The following is a 22,659-nucleotide window of genomic DNA, read 5'->3' on the forward strand; positions in this document are numbered from 1 at the left end:
ACTGTTTTAATTTCTCTGTCGCTGCTGGAATCAAGAATTTTATGCAGTTGAGTACAGGTGGGTTGTTACCAGCAATTTTGCCTGCAAGACTCATTTATCTTGTTAAGCTGCCCTGCGAAAGCACTGCCTGGTTAGATTCATCTGTAAGAAAAGAGCTGTGAAGCTAGCTCCTTTCTCGTGCTGTGCAGACGGGTGTGCACTTTGTGCTTCGTGTGATTCATCATCCCAGGAACTGTCTGAGTGTGTCAGCTGTGGGCAGCGCATGGGGAATCCTTCAATGAAAATGGCTCTCAGTGATTTCTGGAGTTAGGAGTGTCACATGAGAATGCGTCAGCACAAAGCAATTGGTACCATTTGCACAATGCTATCAGTGTTTTGGAAGTAATATTCCTTGGATCGAGACAGAGAGAACAAGATTACTTGTTCTTTATTGTCTCTTCATCTGTCGAGTTGTCATTTGATTGTTGGAAAGCATATTAAAACAGGGAAAATATAGAAGAAACACCATAGAAACTGATAATGCTACAAAATATTTTTTACTTGGGTTAGTTGAAGTGAAAGCAGTATCATGTTTGAAACCTCTTGGAAACTTCAGTGTTTGTAAGTGCTCTTGTCTGTGTTTATGATAGTGCAAAACCATACTTCATACTAAGCTGCCCAAGATGCTGATTTGAGTGACTTTTAGTATTCCTTGCCTAGAAAGGAAGGAGTTGGGATGGAAAAACAATTGCAGAGGGGAAATTCTGCTTCATGTTTACTCAGAATCCAGGAAAAAAATTCAGAGGGATTTCAGAGCAGGTGTTTCCCTACAAGGAAAGGGAAGATCTGTGTCATTGGAGACGTTTGTTTTCTTTGTTCTTCAGTCCCAGATTAGGGGACTGATAGATAGATGGTGTCTGCTTTGGCTCCCCTCTGTCAATGTCACCATACTGCAAGAAGGCTTTGTTCCTTGCTCTGTGGAGGAACTGCTGTTTAATGATTCTTGTTTTGAGATACCCGTTGCCAGTATCAACTAATCTACAAATGCTGAACAGATTTTTAGCTGCTGTTGTTAGAATGACAGTGTAATAAATATCAGACCAACGGTAGTTAAATATCTTCATTCCTTTTTTATACAGTTGAAAATTATTGGCTTCAAACGCTTATACTGGGATGCTGGCTATTTTTCATCTCACAGGGATTTTAGCAAAACAGACCACACTTCAATATCGTGCAAGAATGTACTACTTTTCCTTATGTTATTCTGGACTCAGAAGTCCCATTCACTTGTTCTACTTTTCCTTAAAATCATGCCTCTCTGAGAGATTGATATGTACAGACAGACAAGCCCTTTTTGCATGATCATGGTTTTATATTGGGTAAGCTGTTCAGTGCTACGGACAAAAAAGAACAGAGGTAAAATAACTTTTATTCTAATGATTAGCTACTTCCTGTATTAACGCTTCTGCCACGCTGTGCTGAAAGTCAAAGCCCTGCAGTTATAAGCTTTGGGAAGCATCTCCTCTCTTAGATAAATAGACCTAATGGGTATCTGACACTGTTCCAAAAAGAAATAAGTATCAGCAAATCACTGATTGCTTGCATCCTGATCATATGGCACATTGGGATGTGCAGCTCTTTAAGTCATTCATGTACACAGCTGAACCAGAAAGCATCCAAATTTGTGTGCAGTGATTCTGGGGAAAACAAACAAACAAACAACAAACTTCTGATGCTATACCTCTCTACAGTATTCTCTTCTTGTGAGAATCTTAATTCATGTGCCTGCTGATGTAAGGAACCTGAAGATTTCTGGGACACTGTTGTAACCTTGAATCTATGCAATAGGAAGTATTATCAGAATGTGCTTTATGCACATCTTTTGTGTGGTTTCTTTTATACAATCAAACAGTATTGATATGAGGTTAAATAAGGATGGCTGCAATAATAATTAAAAATTTATTAGTATCTGTCAATAGTTTCAAGCGGTGAAATTTTGGTAGCTGTTCATGCCCTTAGAGAAACTGGAGCTTGTAGATTTGATATTCCATCTTGACTGACACGTGTGTTACTTTGCGATAGGAGGGGAAAAGGGCATCATAAAACCAATGGCCAGCCATAGACCTGAAGTATTGTGCTGCTGGTTGTTTGGGTTTTTTTGGACAGTAAATAAACAATTTCATTTTTTCAGTGTCTGTATTTTATTAAATCTGAAATTTACAGTAAGCAAACTTTAAAAGTGGATTATAAAAAAAAAAAAAAAAAGTAAATAATCAAGACTAGTTCTTCTCCAACTTTTGTATTTAGGGAAGCATTATAAAAAGTGAACTCAAGATGCTTTCCTCTCCAGATATATAAAAACAGGTATCTTTTTGTTGGATAAAGTCAATCTGATACAGTCTTACTACTACTTTTTGCTAAGCATCCCTGTTTTCAGGTATGTGTTCTGGTGCAGGAAGACACCTGCTTGCATTCAATGTCCCAGGAAGCCCAGAGCTCTGCTCTCTGCTGTGTCTTGTTCTATGACTTTTCCTCTGCTTCAGCCAAATCTTTGCCTGCCTGGGCTGCTTTTGCCGTTAAATCTCTTAAACTGTGTGTCTCTGGCAGTTGCAGATGAGTTGGGTTCTTTCAGAAGGGCACTGTTTGTTTGGTCTGCTGTCTTCATTGCAGTTGTGCAGCTTACATTTAGTCTTGCATACGTTGCCTCTCTACAGTGCAGTTTATGAAGTACAATTTGGTGCTAGCTTAGAAGAACATTTTAAATTTTCACTCTTGAACCTGAGAGTTTATTGAAAATTAATGTAACCTTGTTAGATTCTGCATGTTTTGGACTTAATAAACTAGTTAAAGTTAACAAGTGGATTGAGCTTCCCTCTTGTGGCCACACTGTGTAACTAAATACATTTGATAAAATACATGAGTTTAATCTTGATAATCTTTCATAGAGAAATTTCTCTGACATCTCTTGAGCTGATTGCTTGGGATTTGCTGGTTTTGGAGGCTTTAATTTTTGCCCTTCTGTAGGTATATCTTATAATGACAGCATGAAAAGAAAAGATGAAACAAAACAATAAGATCAACTAAAGAAGATTTAAGGGAGGCAATGAGCAATAGATTGTAATAAGTAGGAATCTTTTTCTGCTTCTGCCACCTGGGGGAAAAGTCCCACTTCTTTTGTCTTGGAACTCCTTCTCTCAAGTAGGCAATTTGAGTGTATAAACTGTTGACCATTTCTATATTGGTTAACATTTTCTGTCCCTAATTTTTCAAGGTTGATGTTATTTCTTAAGTAGGTAGGTGGGGATTTCATTGTTTTCTTAAAAATACTGCCTCTTAAATTAACTGTGTTATTAACTCTGCTTATAGTAGTCATCAAAATGTCAGATTTGGACAACCTTCCAGGCTGTCATTTGTTTAGCTTTCTGAACATCTCCATGTCTTCTCAGCATTTATACCTCCTTTTGGAGAGAGCTTAAAAATCAAAAGTCACACTCATGGTTTGAACTGAGATATGCAGTGAGACCAGCTATAAGGTGTGTTACTGATCAGCTGAGTGCCTGTTCTCTGTTTGGGAAGCTGCCATTATCTGATAGGGAGGAAGGGACTGGCAGTAGGCATCATAAGCAACTCGTAACTGCACACGTTACTCAAGTCTCATGTACGTGGAGTTGAGGTGATATTATGGAAGATAAAGCAATAACTTTGAGTCTGCATTTACTGCTGTTCTAGGTATTGTGTTGTGAACCAGACTATATGCAACTTCTTCCTCTTGTCACTTTGCTGTTGCCTAGAGTTCTGCCAGCCTTTGCAGTACCAAGTGCTCCTGCTCCACTAAAGGAAAGCAAACCTTTGCAAATTTTCAGGAGACAACTGTACTTGCTATACTTTTGCAGCCCTTCCTGCTCTGTTGTATCTGATCATTTGATCAGGACCATGCTACTTGCACTTGGAGGATTTTAATAATACATACATTTTATAGGATATTTTGAGTAATTTAAAAAAAAATCCTTCCAATGTACCTGTGACAGTGAGTCCCAATTGAAGGTTAAAAGCCTCTTGACAATACAGTATATAGGAATATTTTGTGGAGTCTGAGTGTAAACAGAAAAAGAAGTATGATTTTCCTCTCGCTCATCATTAAGTATCAAGGTGATTTTGTTTCTACTGACTGATGCTTTCCTGGTTTAGTTGTAATAGAGGGGATAAAGTCAAATCCTTAAAGAGAGATGCTTAGATAAAATTGTACAGTGGGGAAGTTATGTCACAAGTTCACACGATCAAATATTGTAATAACCTAATAAATGCCTATTGTAATAACCTAATAACCAGTATTGCCTATTGTAATAACCTAATAAATAGATGGCAGTTAAAGGACTTTACGGCTTACCTGGTAAAGTTTTCTTTAGAAAAGTAGCTACAGTGTGTAGAGTATCTGAATCAGTAAATACCATAAAGCAAAACTTAATTACATGGAGAGAGAATGTTCTCCATGTTGTTCTACCTCATTCACTAACCCTTTTCTAAAGCTTTCTGCATAATCAATAGGAAAATCAACATATGAACTTAACCAATATTAGTGAGCAGATGTAATTTACTGGTTAGTAAAGACTTTACCTCTGGGGGGTATTTTGGATTTGATTCACGAATCAAAGGTAGTCTCTGTAGCATTAACTATTTTTATCCTTTTGAAAGCACTCTCGATTTACAGAGCATTTAAAAAGATGGCGCAGCCTGAAAGGAGCAAAGTCAGAATCACAGTATGGATCCTGGGGACAGAGTTACAGTGACAAGTCTCAAAATAAGCCTTCTCTTTGTTCATGGTAAGGTGTTGACACTCCATCCTGAAATACTCACCATGTTAGCTTGGAGTTGCACATTTTCAGAAAAATTTGATTATAAAAGGTTTAAGTAATTTCTTTGTATGTAGGATTAAATTCATGCATTTTCTCACATTGGTGTCTTTAGGACAAACTGTTGTGTCAGTAGTCAGTATTTACAAACACTGACAACTCTGTTAAGTTAACATAATGTAGTATGCATAACTTCCCTTATTCCCGCTGTGATATAGACTGAAAGGTCTGTGTTAGTCTTTGAAGTGACTAAGAATGATGTTTGTAGGACAGAGGAAGCGCCAGTATTTGTTAAGCTTGACAATTCAATTAGAGAAAGCCATGTTAGTGGTATTGTGTTTTGTGTATTTGGTATTGTGTGCTGTATAATAGTGTGAGAAGAGGTGCATATAAGTCACCATGGTTAAAACTCTATCTACTGCTTTTTGGGGTAAGTTTGATGTATTTCTGACTGTATGACTGCGAGTGACATTGCTTTCTCTGAGGAATTGTATTTTTTCTTTCTAATGTATCAGAGTGCATGATGTAGGTCCAAAGGCAAGGTTACACTGAAAGACTCCCTATTATATCTGTTTGCAGTGGTGGGAGATGTAAAAGTTTCTTTGCAAGTGGTGTCTTTGGGTGTAGTGAAAGATTCTTCCTCAATATGTGTCAGTTGATAGTGGCAAAATGAACTTCTTTTCATTTTTAGTACTCTTGGATTACTTCCTGTAGTAAAAAGTGATGTTTGGTTTTTGTTGGTTTTGGTTTTGTGTTGTTTTTTTTTTTTTTTGTAAGAGTGCACAGTGCACTTCCTTAATAACCAAATGGTACTTGAAGTCCTGAAATAAACATTATCTTGGTACCAACAGCTGGTGGGTGACTTTTTATGCAAATACTGTGGCATATTAACATAACAAATAGCCAGATGATAAAATAAAAGGATTAGATTCTTAGCTATTGTGCCCCATAAAATAGGGGGGAAAGTGAATAAGCCGACTGAGGTGCAACCATGTTTAGTACTCAAGTGGAAATATTTAAGAACATAAAAACTCTGATCAAGTATGTGTTTGTGATTTTTTTTCCCTTTGATACTTCAGACTTCAATACAGAAAGATGTCACAACACTGTGATTAACAGCTGAACTGCTGAAGTTACAGCAAGAATTAAGAACAATTTTTCTTTCAGTGTGAAAAATATCTCTTCAGAATTGCAGCACTGATTTGGTGGATATTAAATGTATTTTCTGAAAAATGCTATAGTACATTTTTATTTTAATGTATATCTCAGTCATCAGAAGAGATTCTCTTTGTACTTCAGACATAAGCACCAGTCTGTGATCTCATAAATCACATTTCTGTGGAATCTTGAACTTTGCGGTAACTGAGAATACATTTCACGTGACCATATACTGCCCTTCTATCCTCTGGTTAATTTATAAAGATCATCAGTTTTACTTGACAGGTTTTTACATCTTGTTGTTCGCGGATTCCTAGACAACCTTTCAGTTTCTATTACTAGGTTCTTTTAGCCTCTTGTGGTTCTCTGTTGTGCTGTGGTAGGTTAGTAATTCACCTCTCAACATTGAGTTTCTTAGATTTTAGGTAATGAAGGATCTTTAAAGTCCTGATTTTCCCCAGAAGAATACAAAATGCGTAACTACAGCATAACTAAAGCATACTCCTGGTAGTAATGTATAATAAGTTCTGCAAAAGTGTTGGAGCCTTGAAATAGGATCTCTTTAGATGTCAAGAACTGTAATACATTGCTTTCCTGCAGACACTGAAGATCTTCATGATATCTCCTTCTGTTTTGCAAAATCTCTCAGGTGTCATTTTTGAGAGAAAAGAAAGAGAAAAGAGTGATGGTAACGGCAGATAAGAGGGTCAGGCAGCATCACAGAAAGAAAAGAAAAAAAAAAAAGTCTAGAGAAAATCAGTAGATTTAAGGATGGAAAGCTAAATTCCATGATACAGGAGATCATGTGGGCATCTGGGAGAAGAGTAAATACAGAGGTGTGGTATTAGAGTGAAAATGAAGAGAAAATAAAACAGAAATGAAATTGATATGAGAGATGTTTAAAGAAATCACGTGGAAGTGCGGAGAAGAAAACTGAAAGAAGGTGGTGTAGAGCTAGGCACCAAATGAGTAGTAGGAACCCAGGTCAACAGATGAATTGGTTTTATTCCTTTAAAAGGAAGAATAATTTTTAAAAAGCAAACAAATAAGAAACCTGGGCGGATGTGAATAGTGCTCTGAAGAGAAGAGTGAAAAACAGGTAGCCCTCAATCTGAACTGCAAGCTTTCTTGAAATAGTGACCTCATAGCTTATACTTTCCTGTAAGCTCTTTGCTTAATGCTATTAGGTTTACAATTCGCCTCAACAAGGATGACCTCTTTTGTAACATATTGCATTGTTTTTTATAAGTTCTGTGTTGCTGCAGTTTTTGTCCCTTGTCAGTTGGTTCTTTTTAATTTCTAAATATAGCTTTTCTTAGCGTTTCTTCCCCTGAACATACATTACTGGTCTGACACACTGTCAATAGTAAGAAATATATTGACACAAAAAGCAACCATCAAGACATTAAAACCACTAATGTTTCCCAGGTTAATTGTAAGAAAGAGAGCACAAAATACATTGGCTAGTCTAAAGGAGTGTTTTGTGGAGTCCATTTTCATTTCACATTCTGAATAACCCTGCAGTAAATGTTCTTGGTTTCAGATACAGTGGTCTTTTATTTTCCTATATTAACTCTTTGCTGCTGATGAATATTTTTATGTTACTTAAAAACAGTTTTCTGTTCATATAGTGAGATATCTTTGAGTCAGTTAATTCAGATTAAATGTTATCCAATTAAGTACGTTTGTACTTTCTCATTTGCAACCTTACCTTAGAGATGATTGCAGGTTTTAATTAAATATTGGCTAGCTTTACAAGTGGCGTTTGCATAGGCAAACCTTAAGTGAAAGTAATGCCTCAGTCTTTCTCTGTTGCTGTGCTAGGCTAGTTTACTACACAAGCTAGTTTGTGGTAGAGACTTATCTGCTCAATGTAGAACTGAATATATCTGACCAAAGCCTGCAGATGGACAGCTGACATGACAAGTGCTCACTGGCAATAATAAAGCCAGCAGATGTCTGAACAGTATTGTTCTTTATTGAATTTTGAGACTGCAGAAGACTAGAGGGCAGATGCAAAGTGAGGTAGAGGTCACCTGAAAATTCTGAGTGGTAATACAATTTTAGTCTTCATTAGAATATAAGATGTTCTATGGGAACATTATGAAAAGCATGATTCTTCCAGATCTAATTATGCTCACAGCTATAATGGTTTTCTCTGAAGTTAGTTTTTTACTGGTGGAAATGGAAATTACACTTTGAAAATCTCAATAAAGATGTTAATAAATTCAGTTTTCAAAGCCATTTCAGCTAGGACATATCTCTCCCTTTGTGAAAAAGCAGTGTGCTGGATATCGCTTGGCTACAGCCTTTGAATTATGACTACTGTCTACAGCAGAGAAGGTTTGATAGCAGGTATCAGAAGTAGAAGCAATGCATTTGGATCCAGAGATGGATCTAATTTGAGCTGCACATCTCCTCTAGTAAGCATCCGTGAATCAGCATGCGCTCCAGTTTGAAGTAATCTTAAGAAGCTGCTATAATCACTTCAGTTGAACATTTGGCTTAATTTTCCCTGAGATGTGAGACTGTGAGGCTTCTGGAGATTTGAGGATAAATGAGGAAATTACTAGTCTGTGATAAACTGTTCACTGTTCCAAAAGAAATTTGGAAAGAAATTCTTTCATGTGTTGTGATTTTGTGTGCGTGTGTTTTATCTAAGGGCAGCAAGGAAATTAATTACTGAAGAGAATATCCAGCTGTTTACAAAACACATCAGCATTTTTTCCATGAATGACTTGGGAATCTGAATTTAGGAACTATCTATTTACTAGCATCTATTTAGCAACTTGTGATGAAATTAGGACAAACTTCAGTGCTTCTCTTTTTTTTTTTTTGTTGACTTATTAGGTTGGATTGTTTGCAAAGATTTAAGGGATGAATCTCTCTCTTAAATAATGATGAAACACATCTAGTGCTTGTCGATGTAGTTCGATAAGGAGCTTTGGAGACAGAAATCCTCTGCTTATTCAGAGCACGTGTTGAAAGCAGCCTAAGCTCCTCGTGGTCTGTATAATATTTTGATCTGGAGGGCTTACTACAAGTATTAGTGCGTTTGCACTCACCTTTGTGTTCATTCACTGCAGAGCCTTTGCAAGGAAATGTCTGAGGTTTAGCATTCGCTTAGGACCAGAAAGGTGACAGCTAAGGAATGGACTGGAGGGATGAGTACGTCCCAGGCAGAAAACTCAAATGCTTTTAGATAATGACTTGCAAGAATAGCTGGGGGGATTGGTGTTGTTGATGAGAGCTGTATTTTAATCACTAGCAGTATCGCTTCACTCATCTGATGATAAAAGGTTTTAAGGGCAGTCAGAAAGCTTAAAAACACAAGTTGCAGAACTTACATCTGGAAACTGAACTTATTTTTGCTGCTCTCAGAGAACAAATTCGTTCTGAGCCTTCTTTGCTGTCAGCAGGGATTGCTAGGGCCTCTCTCTTTGAACACATGCAGTTTATAAGTGTTTTCAATACCTTGGGATTTTTACTTTCCCACTGCACTTAACTGAAATTTGCAAATGGATTTAGAAGTCATTGGAGTCATGCAGTTTCAGTGTGTAAATCTCGTTTCCTGATCTGGCTCAGAAACAAATTTGCCTGTAACTTAAGAGGAAAAAAATTCAGTGGGAGAAGGATTTTATTTAACAGTTTAGTAGAAAATATCAGCTGAGTCTGACTAATTTAAATGACAGGAGAAATGATTATCACTGCAACAAATACTGTTGCTCATGTAGATCTCCATTTGTTCAACAAAGTCCAAGTCTTTGTACAACTTCAGAAGTACAAACTGCTTTACTGGGAAAAACAGCTGCAAGTATAGTCAGTGTGTTGAAAAGGTAACAGCAGTGGGAATATGCCAAAGAACAACTGGGAAGAGTTGTCTTGTTCTGTCTGAGCTTAAATCTAATTCAAGATGTAATACCTTAACACCTTTTTATTGCTCTTTCTGTCTTTGGAAATAGTGGCTAGGAGGAGAATTTTATGCAATTTAAAAAGTCTTCTAAGAATTTCAGTGAGACTTGTGCAATGATTTTTGTTTTAATTATTATTAAAAATTAATTAATGCCAAGACAGTTTTACACTCGTAATGATACCGAAAATAAAAAGGAAAGCTGAAGCACAGTTATTCTGATTCTTATACTCAAAAAGTATAAGAACTAATTAAATAATTGATCTCTATATCTAAGAATTTCTGTACATGTCTAGTAGCAGTGCTGTACTGCTTTATGGTGCTTACAATGACGGTTTTATGGAAGGCTGTTGTGCCTTTCCAGATGAAATTTTTCTTCATTGGTAGCAGGCATAATGTGGCTTTGTATCTGTTGTCAGAGACTGGGGCCATCTGAGTACAGCATGTTTCTATTGAATTGTGTACCTAGAAGTCCAGTTGACTGTGATTGGTAGAGACAGGGATCTAGAGCAGTTTGAAAGCATTACTAAAGAACTGCTAACAGTGCTGCTTTTAACTCCCCATCTCAGGCTATGAATGCATAGCAGGACTCAAGCCAATTGGAAAGTGCTTGCATGATTTTGCTAGAGGACAGATGCATGCTCTGTTAGATTACGGAATCCCTGTAGTATGCATTGATTTTCTTTCAAAGCAAAGGCTGATCTCTAAGTCAAATGGGTTCTGAATCTAAAAACTGCTTGTCTTCCATATACAATATTTCTTTTCTTTGGGCTTCTTGAAAATCCCCTTTCAATTTTTCCTGTGTGTTATCTGAAAATCCCTAAAATGCTGAGGGCTTTTTATGCTTTCCTCTTTCTTATGTAGTGACGTTCCAGGCTGGGATTGAGCTTTCATAATATTTTGAAGGATTAAGCCTTGGTGTCTTCCTGAAACCATCTGACTGAAATTCTTCAGCGTGTGCATATCTCCTTATATATGAAAAATACAGCAGAGCAGTGACTGCAACATGATATTGGTGGAATATCTTTAAACATTATTCATTTGTATGCACTTTTTACATTTAATTTTACGTTGTCTCCTATATGTTCCTTTCTGTGCCTTTTGTTACTGACAGTAAGTATCTGTAGTATTCTCAAAGGTGGTTGGTTCATTTAGTTTTATTAACTTGAAGCAGACGGGCAAGTATTTGCAGCACAATTATATCTCAGATGTTTGAAATTTTCATAAAATAGGAGTTGCCTTATTCTTCACACACTACTTATCTTACATTTAGGCAAAAAAATGTATTTCTTGTATTACTGTAATGCTAAAATTGCATGGATTTGTGGAGATGAACTGTAAGAACACAAAGGTGCAGGGGAAATTTTGCTATTGGTCACTTTGTAAAATTAAAGGGGTTTAAAGTGGAAAAAACTCATCAGTCTCCTTTTGGGAAACTCCAGCAGAGTCACTTTGAATACGGAGAAAAAGAAAACCCACAAAGTATGATGCAAGGGTAATAGAACCCTGCACTACACCAGATGCCTTCACGTGGCTCAGTATATGCATAACACAAGCTATTCTTTCCTTGGCATCATCCTTAGAACTAGAGATTCTGTAAAATCCGTCTAATCTCATCCCCCCCATACCTGCATTTTGTCTGGAATGCCACGAGGTATGGATAATTTCTGGAAATAGAAATATATCTATGAATAGCTGATGGAAACCTTTCTGGTGAGTAAGAGGCACCATTTCTTAAATTATTTTTTCTGCATAATAGATGTATGCATCATCAGAAGGCCATGATTTGTTTTTGTGAGTTCCTTGTAGTGATGTAATCATGGATTTTTCTTGCTAGAAGAAAGAATAAACAAATATTGACCTTGTTACACAGAAATATGTATTTAGAAGAGCTTGACTTTAAAAAAAAAAAAAAAAAAAAAGAGCTATGAGCTCTCCTAAGTGTGTTGCAAAGCTTTTAAGAATAATCAAGCATTTAAAAGTTATTTAACATTTGGTAAGCTATATCTATTATTCATGGGGGTAAAATGAATAAGTAATATCAAATGACAGAAGATTGTTGAATTTTGCTAGTAAAAAAACCCACTGTATTGATGGAGACTGCTGTTACCTCACATCATGGTGAGGTAAGAGTCTTAAAAATTAGGCAAAAAAAGGTTCTGCATTAAAACACAGTCGTCTTTGTTGAATTTGAAGTTGTAGTGATTGTTTAGGGAAAGCACATTTAAAATGAATGTGAAAATTATTTCAACGCAGGAGGATGACTGCCTCTTGTTCAGGAGCAGCTGAATCAGCACACAGTGCTGATAAAGTTAGCTAACACTCACAGGTGTAGTGCTTGCATTATTAAATCCTTGTAGTACTGCATACTCCTTATGGCTTTGGACAAATGCATGGTGCTGTTTTTGCCAAACATTTAGTTCTGTAGAAATGATGGGAAAGACACTGCTCCTGAAATAAGCAATGCTGAATACTTGTGCTTGACCCTTGACACTAGTATTATTTGTCACTCCGGTACCTGTTCATTAAGTGGCTGCGTGGGCATTGGGTCGCTGTGGTGTGGTCCTAATTATCATCCAGGTCGTCTTTGCGTTTGCACACCTGATTTTAATCTTCTCCGATATAGCTGGTGGGTTGAGACCTCTGGGTATTGTACTTAGTCAAACAGAACTCATCAACAGTCTGTTTTATATAAATCTTCAGAGGCTAGCTGTTGATTGATTGCTGGAAAAGCAACACACGTTTGCTTCCAAATAGTTCAAAGACAAATAAAAATCAGCACAAAAAAAGGATTTTTTTTTTTTTTTTTTTTTGTATTTGGGGCTATAGTTGAGCAAAATCTGGTTTTTTAGCTGTTAGTCCAGCATTCCTGGGCTCCAGTGTTTCTTCACATCACAGAGGAAGAGTCCTAGCTGTGCAGTTGTCAGCTCTTTCTTTACACCATCGCCCCGTTACTGGGCACAACAGAAGCAGAGACAGCAGCAGTGCTTTCAAAACTGGTACCAAGTCAACAAGTGTAAAACACATTGCTGTTTGGGTCTTCTGAGTACAAGAAATACACTCTGCTGCACTTCCTGCATCACTCATTGAGTATTTCCATTAGCAGAACAAGTGTTCTGAGCAAGCCAGTAATAACAGTACTTACATTAATAACCTTGAAGTGTTTGTGTATGTGTGTACATATATATTCCTAGGTTCCACTTGCCAGTTAGCAAGGTAGGAGATAGAGAGGTTAAATCTCCACATGTCACTAAGAATACAAGAAGCAGACCACAAGGATGAGGGGTATAACTTCTTAAGGTAAGGGAGGTTTCTGCAATAGAGGAAGTCTGTGCAGGAGGGACAGGGTTATGTGAACAGCAACAACAACAAAAAAAAGCACAAGACAGGAGAAAATATAAGAGAGAAACACAGACGATCCTTGATCGCCGAGGTCCGCGGCTTGGAGCTGTCTCTGGCAGAACCGCCGCGACTTTTAGCGAGGTACGGGGGGATTTAATCGCTTTCCTCATCGAGGATTCCCGCGGCAACCGTGCGGACCCCGCTCTCAGTCGGGCTAGTCTCGCGAGAGCAGCTGACGCAGCGCGGGCGTTGCCTAGGCAGCGGCGGGAGATTTAAACGGGCGCAAACCGGAAGCGGCCCTTGATCGCCGAGGTCCTGTGCTGTGCTATCTGAAATTGAAAAAGCAACATTGCCTAGTTTATTGATTAATTAGAGGGCAAATCTGACATAAGACTTGACACTCTCCTTTTCTGACAGTATTTCAGTTCGTGTCTTCTGACTGAGACCTATTCAGTTGAAAACTTTTTGCTATTGCTATTGCAGTTCTTCTCCAGTTTTGTGCCAGTCTAATGTAACTGATTTCAATGGCATCACATCAGTCTTACATCAGTGTAACTGCTTACAAATTCTAAAACGCATTTTCAAATATATTCCCAATGGCCTTACTACTAGTAGTAATTACCTTACTACTGGGAGATGGCAATATTTGAAATGTTGATACTAAATTATTTAATGCTGGGCAGGCCTTTTGAAATGTTTATGCATGTCTAGCGTATCACAAGTTGGAGGATGTGAATTGCAAATGAAACTCTGCTGTTAGGCTTTTTCCTACTGTTTACATTGGTTATTGTAGCAAAGGAACTAAGTGATGAAATTATGCAATGTTAATCTATTCATTTGATAGCTGCCTTCTGGTAGCTGAGCTCATGAGTAAGGAACAACATCCAAGAGCAAACTTCTGAGAATTCTTTGCTTACGTGTTTGTATGTATCCAAAACCAAAAATAAGATTTTAAGATTTAGTGTTTTCAGTGTATCTGTCCTTATAAGATGTGTAGTGGGAATTTGTAACTCACAGTGACTTTGGTTTTTAATCTGATAATTGTTCTGCATCTAAAGAAAGGAAATAATATTGTTCTCCATCTTGCAAAAAGTGTATTGAAGTGCAGAAAGGCCAAAGAGGCAAACCCTCAAAGTTATGTATGCATCCATGCAGGGTAGAGAATTTCCTGCATTGTTTGGATCACGTTTGGCCTAGGTTTGAGCCAGGGCCATCAAATGTTGACCCTTTTATTGTTCAAGTTAATACTTGAGGTTCACTGATGCATATCTTCAGCTCAGTAAGTGGCTTTAGGCTAGTCTATTCTTATTCACTCATTGGTAATTTCTTTCTAAAATCCTTGTCCTAGATTGTCTTCTACACTTCAGTAACTGCAAATTGAGAAAAAAAAAAATTGTCTCAACTAAAACTATTCTTTCAACTCAGCTTTTAGTTACGGTCTCATCTGAGGTCAGGTTACTGTCTCAGTGACTACTGACAAACCATTTCAGTGTAGTGTCAAATAGATTAATATAAATCACGGCCAACAGTGGCTCAACCTAACTTGTTTCAGCACAGAAATAGACCCTGTTGATTCAATCAGTTCTGATGAATGCAGTTAGGGAAACTGTTCTTACCATTAGGCCATGAATTTTTTCAGGCTTTCCTGCTGCTCTGCTCTGCTCTGCAGAAACGTTAATACGACGGAGCCCAAGCACACAAGAAGTGGGCTGCCTTTTGCTCTGAGCTCATGGGGGTTTCCAGGCATGCTCAGAGAGTCACCATGTTGGTTGCTGGTGTGGTTGAATGGCAAATCAGTTGGCAAATATGGAGTAATTAAGAGTTAAAAAATTAAACATTCACTTTACTAAGTTAGTATGAATAGTGATAAGTGGTTGAGCTGGAGGTTGTCAGTGATGGAACTATTCACCTATGCTAAACATAAGAATGAATTATGTATTTTTATTAATACATAATGAATGTCACTATTAAATATGAAAATTAAAAGCTTAGCTAGGGAAATAGTAATTTTGTAATCTTCAAGCCCGTTTAGAGGGAATATCTTATGAATGTTTGCTACAGAGGGAAATTCTAAAAAAAAAAAGTAATATTAAAAAAAAGCCCAGCAACTGTAGGCTTGGTACAGAATATAAATACCTTGGGAAGCAAGGCTTTTGTCCAGAGCAATTTATTTCTTGCTTGGAGGTGAAATGCTTTCTCTTTTACTAATATACATAATATATAGTTAATCCTCCCTTTTTAGTTAGATTAGCTGTGGACTTGATTGACTACAAGATTTTTCTAATGTCATGAGGAACACAAAGCAAATAACAATGCAGAAGTACAATGCAACCTTCACTGCGTACCTAAACATTTTAGCACTTGGCTTTGCATCTCTAGTCATCATTTTTCAGCTTACTGTATTTCATTGACTTTTCGAAAGCGTGTTCAGGGAAACAGTTTCAAATTCAACACAAAACACAGAGATTTGCCGGTGGAGGCTGAAAAATGTTAAAGTCATTTCAGAAATGCGTGCAAAGATTCACATCAGGTTTCATTCTCTGTGATGTTTTGGAGATGAGAGACGGGTGGGTGTTCACACAGACAACAAGATATCTGGGGTTTTATCTCTCCAGGTGCTGGACAGAATGAATTCTTACACATACACATCTCAGCTCCATGTAGCCTGATTGTGAATTATCATTGTGTATGATAAAAACCAATTAGGGTTACTTTAATTAGTTTTGCTAGGGGATTTCATAAAGTTCAGGTCAGAAAAGAAGATATTATTGAGAGAAGATAAATGTAGAAGATTGTAATTCCATCTTTTGCTAATGTAGATTATTAAAAGTGAAGGCAAGGAATACAGTTACTGTACTTAGCTTCTTACTGAGCAACCGGAGGGAGGTCTTGTCTGTTGCTGAATATTTTATACTTTTAGAATATAGTAAGTGTTTATGTCTTACTATGTAGGGAGTTTGACAGATGGCTGAAATTGCATCACTGATATTAAGTGGGTTTAAATATGGCAAAGTGACTTGGGATTACATTCAGGTTTGCTATATCTCAAACTAAGAATGAAACAAAACCAATAGCAGCAAAAACAACGAAACAAATCTGTTACTTGAGATGCTTGTGTTTGGGTCACAAGACGTGCTTCATAGTTGTGCAAGTTAGTTTTCTGATTGTGCAGACCAACCATTAGTCCTGGAGAACTGCCACGTGTGCTCTAATTGCAGTTCTGTAAGAAAACTTCCCTTCCAGCCTGTTATTTTTTTTTCTCCATTCCTTACCTACTGAGAACCACTTCTTGAGACAGGTACAGGCAGTTAGCCAAGCAGCTATGGTCTCAGTGCAAGCTGCTGTGTCACCGTATCACTGATCTTTTTCTCAGCAGAAACCTTGCTTAGTTTGACATCCACAGCCACAGCAAAAGAGATACGAGATAGTTAAAATCTGACCGTGTTACCTGCAGAGAGCATGGTAATGACCACAACACATCACTGTGGCCCAGCTCCTGTTCAGCTAGGAGCTCTCTGGTGTGCGTCTCTCTTGAATTTGAAATCCCATACAGACGGAAGCTGCACGCTCAGAGCACTTTGCTAGTGCAGAGCCCAAAGGGGAGCATGACTGAATGTGAAAGCAGGATTCACAGGTATAAGGACAAAGGTCCAACATCACAAGCCTAAATGTTGGAGTTTTTCACTCAGATTTGAGTTAACCTTGGGACATATCTCAGTGACTGCTGTGAAGCTGCTAGGTGTACTGATTGTTTGTGGGCTCAGGTAGATTCTTTTTCTTTTTAGCAAGAGCTTTGCTTCTGGGCCGTCTTTGAAAAGCCAAATGCACAACCAGTGTCCAACTTCAACCCTCAGAAAATGTTGTTATCTATTTCTTTTTTTTATTTGTTTGCTTTACCTTTATGAGTAACGGTTACTAAAGTTAAAAAAAAACAATTTTCTTATTGCTATGGGGTTGCACAAACCATCCACTGTGTAAATTCCAAATACACAATGCTAAGTATTACAAGATAATTTAGAATGTTCCATTAATTTCCACTGCTGAAAATAGTCTGAAAAATTTCTAATGCAATTATTTGTCCTTCTAACACATGCATCGCAACATTCTTCTTAGTGCTTTTTTTGGTCACTCTCTTCCAATTTTAAGAAACATGTATCACACAACAGTAATTTATCATGTATTTTGCAACCTGCCTACACTGGGGAATTTACTTCAGTCTGTTCAAAGCAGGATCTTCCATTATTTCTTTCATTACCCTATGCTGGTCTGTTGTTCGTTTCCTATATGTGATATTTAATTGTAGTAATGATAGCAAGGCTATAAGGAGTGTAAGCAGGAACAGGTTAACTGGGAGGACAGCAAAAAAGTTGTCTGAGCAGCTAGGGATAAGATTAGGAAAGCTAAAACCCAGATAGAAGTAAATCCAGGCAGGGGCATAAAGGGGAACAAGAAGAAATTCTGCAACTTTATCAGTGATAACAGGAAGGTCGGGGAAGATGTGCGCCCTCTCTGGAAGGAAACTGGAGATCCGGTCACAAGGGATACGGAGAAAAATAAGGTGCTCAAAGACTTCTTTCCCTAAGTTTTCACTGGCATGGACTCTAACCACACTGCCTAAAGTGCAGAAAGCAAATGTAACAAGTGGGAGACAGAAGATCTGCCCTCTGTAAGTGAAGATCAGGCTCGAGACCACCAGAAAAACCTGAAGGTGCATAAGTGCTTGGGACTTGGTGAGATCCATTCACACGTTCTGAGGGAACTGGTGGATGAAGTTGCCACGCCACCATCCCTCATATTTGGACGGTCATGGCAGTTTTGTGAAGTTTCCACTGACTGGAAAAGGGGAATCTTAAGTCCCATTTTCAAGAAGGGAAAAAAAAAAAAAAAAAGATCCAGGGAACTGCAGGCCAGTTGGTTTCACCTCTGTGCCTGGTAAGACTGTGGAGCAGATCCTCCTGAGGGCCCTTCTAAGGCACATGGAAAATAGAGATGAGATGATTAGCAGTAAACAACATGGCTTCTCCAAGGGCAAGTCAAGCCTAACAAATCTGGAGGCCTTTTATGATGGAATTACAGCATCAGTGGATAAAGGCAGAGCAACTGATATCATCTACCTGGACATGTCCAAAGCTTTTGACGCTGTCCCACATGACATCCTGGTCACCAAATTGGAAAAAAAAAATGGATTTGATGGGTAGACCACTTACTGGATAAGGAATTGGCTGGATGGTCACACTCAGAGAGTTGCAGTCAACAGCTCAGTGTCCAGGTGAAGACGGGTGACGAGTGGAATTGCTAAGGGATTGGTGCTGGGACCAGTGCTATGTAACGTTTTTGTGAGTCATGTGGACAGTGGGATGGAATGCATCCTCAGAAAGTTTGCAGATGGCACCAAGCTGAGTGGTGCAGCTGACACGCTAGAGGGAAGGGATGCAGAGGAAATAGTGCTCTCCTGAAAGGAAAGTTACAGAGAAACTTCCTTGACATTAGAAAAGTTGATCCTGAGCCTTCTTTCAAGGAGACAGCTCCTCAAGAATGATAACCAGCCATAAGGGAGAACTTAGATTTTTCATTTTTTTTTTCCTTGTAAAACATTATTTTTATTTTGAATTGTGAAGACCACAAGTTAAAAATGTGGTACTTCAGTGCTTTTTTTTTTTCCTTTGTAACAGTCCAATTGCCTGCCACAGTATTTGCAAATTTGTAAGTTGATGCAGCATCAACTCCTTGAAACACTGAATAAGATCAGATAGCATTCAGATTGGTTAGAGAGTCTCCAAAACAATTAAACTTGTGATGCTGTTATTGAGGAGATTTTTAATAGCATTTTGTTAATAGAGGCCACGTGTGAGTTGTTACTGATTAAAGTCCTAGCAGATCTCTGTAGCTGAAGATTTGGGAAAGCTCAAAACATACAACTTCCAGTAAGCATGGTAAAAATGGACTCAAAGTGGATTATTAGCACAAGTGATAGCATTTTGAGTCAATTTTAGCACAAGTAATGTATATCTTTGAAATGTTCATTATCTCAAGCTGATTGGGCCAAAATTTACAGCTTTATTCTAACTCCGTTACTAAATATTAAGTAAAGATTGTACTGATTTTTTTTCCTTTTGCATGAGGCACAAACGTCTCAATATACCTATGGTATTAGCTCTAGAGGAGGATTTTGAACTTCAAAGTAGAACCGTAGAACCATTATGCTGGGTAGTGCTTTACAGTCATAGTGCTACCATTAGTGTAAAGCTGAGGTGTCTAAGTAAGGTGGCCAAGGCAAGAATTTTTAAATATATCTGTCCTCCAAAAATTAATGGGCCACTGTAATAATGTATTTGAGTTCTTCTGCGATGCTTTCCAAAAACATTCTCATTACATGGCTGGACTTTCAAAATGGTATGGAATTTATGGAACTTCACAGAACCATAGAAAGGTTTAGGTTGGAAGGAACCTTAAATACCATCCAATTTCAACCCCCTGGTGTCGACAGGGAAATCTCCCAGTAGATTAGATTGCCCAGGCTCTCATCCAGGCTGACCTTGAATGCCTCCAGGGATGTGGGCATTGTAGCATCTCTGGTCAACCTGTTCTGGAGCCTCCTTGCCTTCACAGGAAGGAATTCATTCCTAATATCTATCCTCTTTCAGTTACTGTTTGTCCTATCACTACACACCCTGCAAAGGATCTCTGCCCAGCTTTCCTGTAGTCCCTCTTTCAATACTGAAAGGCTGCAATAATGTCTCTCTGGAGCCTTCCCTTTAGGCTAAACAGTCTTATCTTGTCTCCGTTAGGAGTTGTTCCAGTCTTCTGACCATCCTCACAGTCCTGTTCTAGACTTGCTCCAACAGTTCCATGGCCTTCTTATGCTGAGGGCCCGGAGAATCACCATCCTTGACCTGCTGGCCATATTTCTTTTGATGCAATCCAGATACAAATTCCTTCAGACAAACAAAATGGAACAAGTATTTTGCAACTTCTCTTTTATGAAGGAGGCTATAGGAATAAATAAGGTAAATGTTCCTGATAGAACTTTTGTTCTCTTTCCCTACAGCAACCTTAAAAAACAAAACAAAAATTTAATAACTGAGTCATCTTCAGTAGACTAGAAAGATAATTTAATCTCCTTTGTAGTCACACTCATGGCTGTTTCAACAGATGCTGCTATAGGCTTGTAGGCTGTGTCAGAGCCACACTAAGGATCCTGCTTTGCAGAGCACTGCTCAGTACTTTGGTCTTTGGCAGCGTGTTGGAGTTCATGTCTCTTGCTGCTTCAAGGACTTTCTGTAGCAGATACTTAGGTAATATTTTGTGATTAGTTATAATGTAAGTTCTAGTTTCAGATGGCATGGAATTAGCAGACACCCCCGCCTTAATCTTTTCATCTGGGTAGTGGGGAACCCTGGAAAAGTGACCTTCGTATGTACCAATTCTGTATGAAATAAGAGTATTAAGCAGAGGAAATGAAGATTCACCTATGTGGGACAAACACAGACGTTATGAACAAAAGACCTTGGAAATAAGTAAACGAGCTTGACAGCTACTTGCACCAGACGTAAACACGCATGAGGTACCTGGCCAGTACATGTGCCCAAGAGGCTGTTGCTTGGCTATAAAAGATTGTGAGCACCTGCAATAAAGGTCTTTGTTCTGCACCAGCAATGAAGTCTGTGACTCTCCTGCCACACACCTATATTGTGTGACATAACAAACATACATGTGTGCATCTATCTAACACAATCATAAGATAAACTTATACTTCACAGCCTGGCAGGAGTCTCCTCTTACTGATATGAACATAAAATATCCTCTTCACGTTGTATGATTTTCTCAGTCCATTCAATTTGGTGCAAGTCCAAAAGCAGCAGGGGCACTGCTGACCTTGATGCTCCAACAGAGATATGAGTGATCTGAAGCAATAAAGCGGCTCAGCAAGAGGAGCCACAGTGTTCACTTCCCTGCTCCTTAAAAATAACTTCTTGTTATTGTTTTATGGACCTTTTGTCAGGAGGGAGCCGCTATCCCAGCAGAACCTTGAGAAGAGTGCACACTTCAAGGTGTAGACTTTTCTCATCTTCACATTCAATTTAGACACACTGCCTCATGGATTCAGGACGTGAGTCATCGCATGCACCTGGCACAGTTTATTTTTAGGGCAGAAAAGCAACTAAAGCTTCTGCCAATATTTCCTTGAGTCTTCAGGGCCTTTTCTGTTGCTCATCTGCTACATGTTAACTTTCAATCCCTAAAGGACATACAGAGTTGTGTCTACAGATATGAAGACACTGCCCAATATTCTTGATAATTATTGTTTCACTTCCAAAGAAAGGTGTTCTTGTGGGCTGTGACCGGGTGTAACAGGGCAAGGCAGAAATACCCAGCTTAAGCACGAGGGTTGGCAATGGGGAGCTTTGGGGAGCCTCACGGGGCAGCGGGGCGGTTGCGTGCATGGGCATAAAACGCCTTGTTGAGCAGCACTGCATTGGCGCTCGCTCTTGACACTGTGTGTGTGACAGCGTGTGTGGCCCTGATCGGGGGGATCAGACGGACGGGGGGCGGTTTAGTCTGCAGGGTAACGTAGGTTGCTGCTGCAGTTATCTTCATGCTGGCATATGTACATCATGAAACTCGAGAGCATAAGTTATTGGCTGAAAGCATATGACAAAACGTCATTCGCATGTAGTCGCAATCTCTCTTCTGGAAAACAGTTCAAAATTTCAATGTTTCACAACCCATTTGAGATCTGGTATTTTGTTCTAATTCTGTGCTGGCCGCTTAAGATGCCTTATTACAGAATTTATTACAAACCCAGCTAAGGATAAAGTCTTAATCTTGTGGTAATGTTAATTCCTCCACTCCTCATTAAATCCTTTTATGTCTACAAACGCACTCAAGTCTGCTCCCGTATCATTTCTTTGCATTCCTTGGAAATTTAGTATGCAGTGTGGTTTTCAATAAGAAGAAAACCTGTAAGGAAATGGCTATATCAAGTCACAGAATGAGGAAGACTGTTAAGCAAAACAGACCTGGCTGGCCTGAAAGGGTCAAACAGGGAACACGCGGCCCCTCCTGAAAGGGAAGGACTGCCATGTGAAACTAGCAAGCATAAGTTACAGCTTCTTCATTCCATGACCAAGAGCAGAACATGTTCTGTGGAGAGAACGCCTTTTGATCACTGTACTGATCATAATACAAAAGAGTTAATTAAGTAATGATGTATTGCTGTCAGCTCCATGAATGTTATCTGATTTAAGTATTGTATACTCCTGTAGCTAAAAGATATAAAAACCCTGTAACAACAATAAACTTTGCTTCTTGCGCCACCAGAGCCTAAGCCCGTCTGTCCCAGGTGTCTTGAGCTGGTCTCCGTCAACAGAATGACTGGTCTGGTCCTAGAGAAAGCAAGGTAAGCTCTTGGGAGACTTT

At 38.6% G+C, this 22,659-nt stretch overlaps 1 long non-coding RNA gene across 1 annotated transcript in view; it reads left to right on the forward strand.

The window, feature by feature from the left end:
- LOC122185801 overlaps positions 1 to 22,659 on the forward strand; it is a 119,040-nt gene that overhangs the window by 74,711 nt on the left and 21,670 nt on the right. The window lies entirely within an intron of this gene.

The sequence above is a fragment of the Lagopus leucura genome, unplaced genomic scaffold (genome assembly GCF_019238085.1).
Source record: "Lagopus leucura isolate 7727_CA_CO unplaced genomic scaffold, USGS_WTPT01 Super-Scaffold_100033, whole genome shotgun sequence".
Taxonomy (NCBI): domain Eukaryota; kingdom Metazoa; phylum Chordata; class Aves; order Galliformes; family Phasianidae; genus Lagopus; species Lagopus leucura.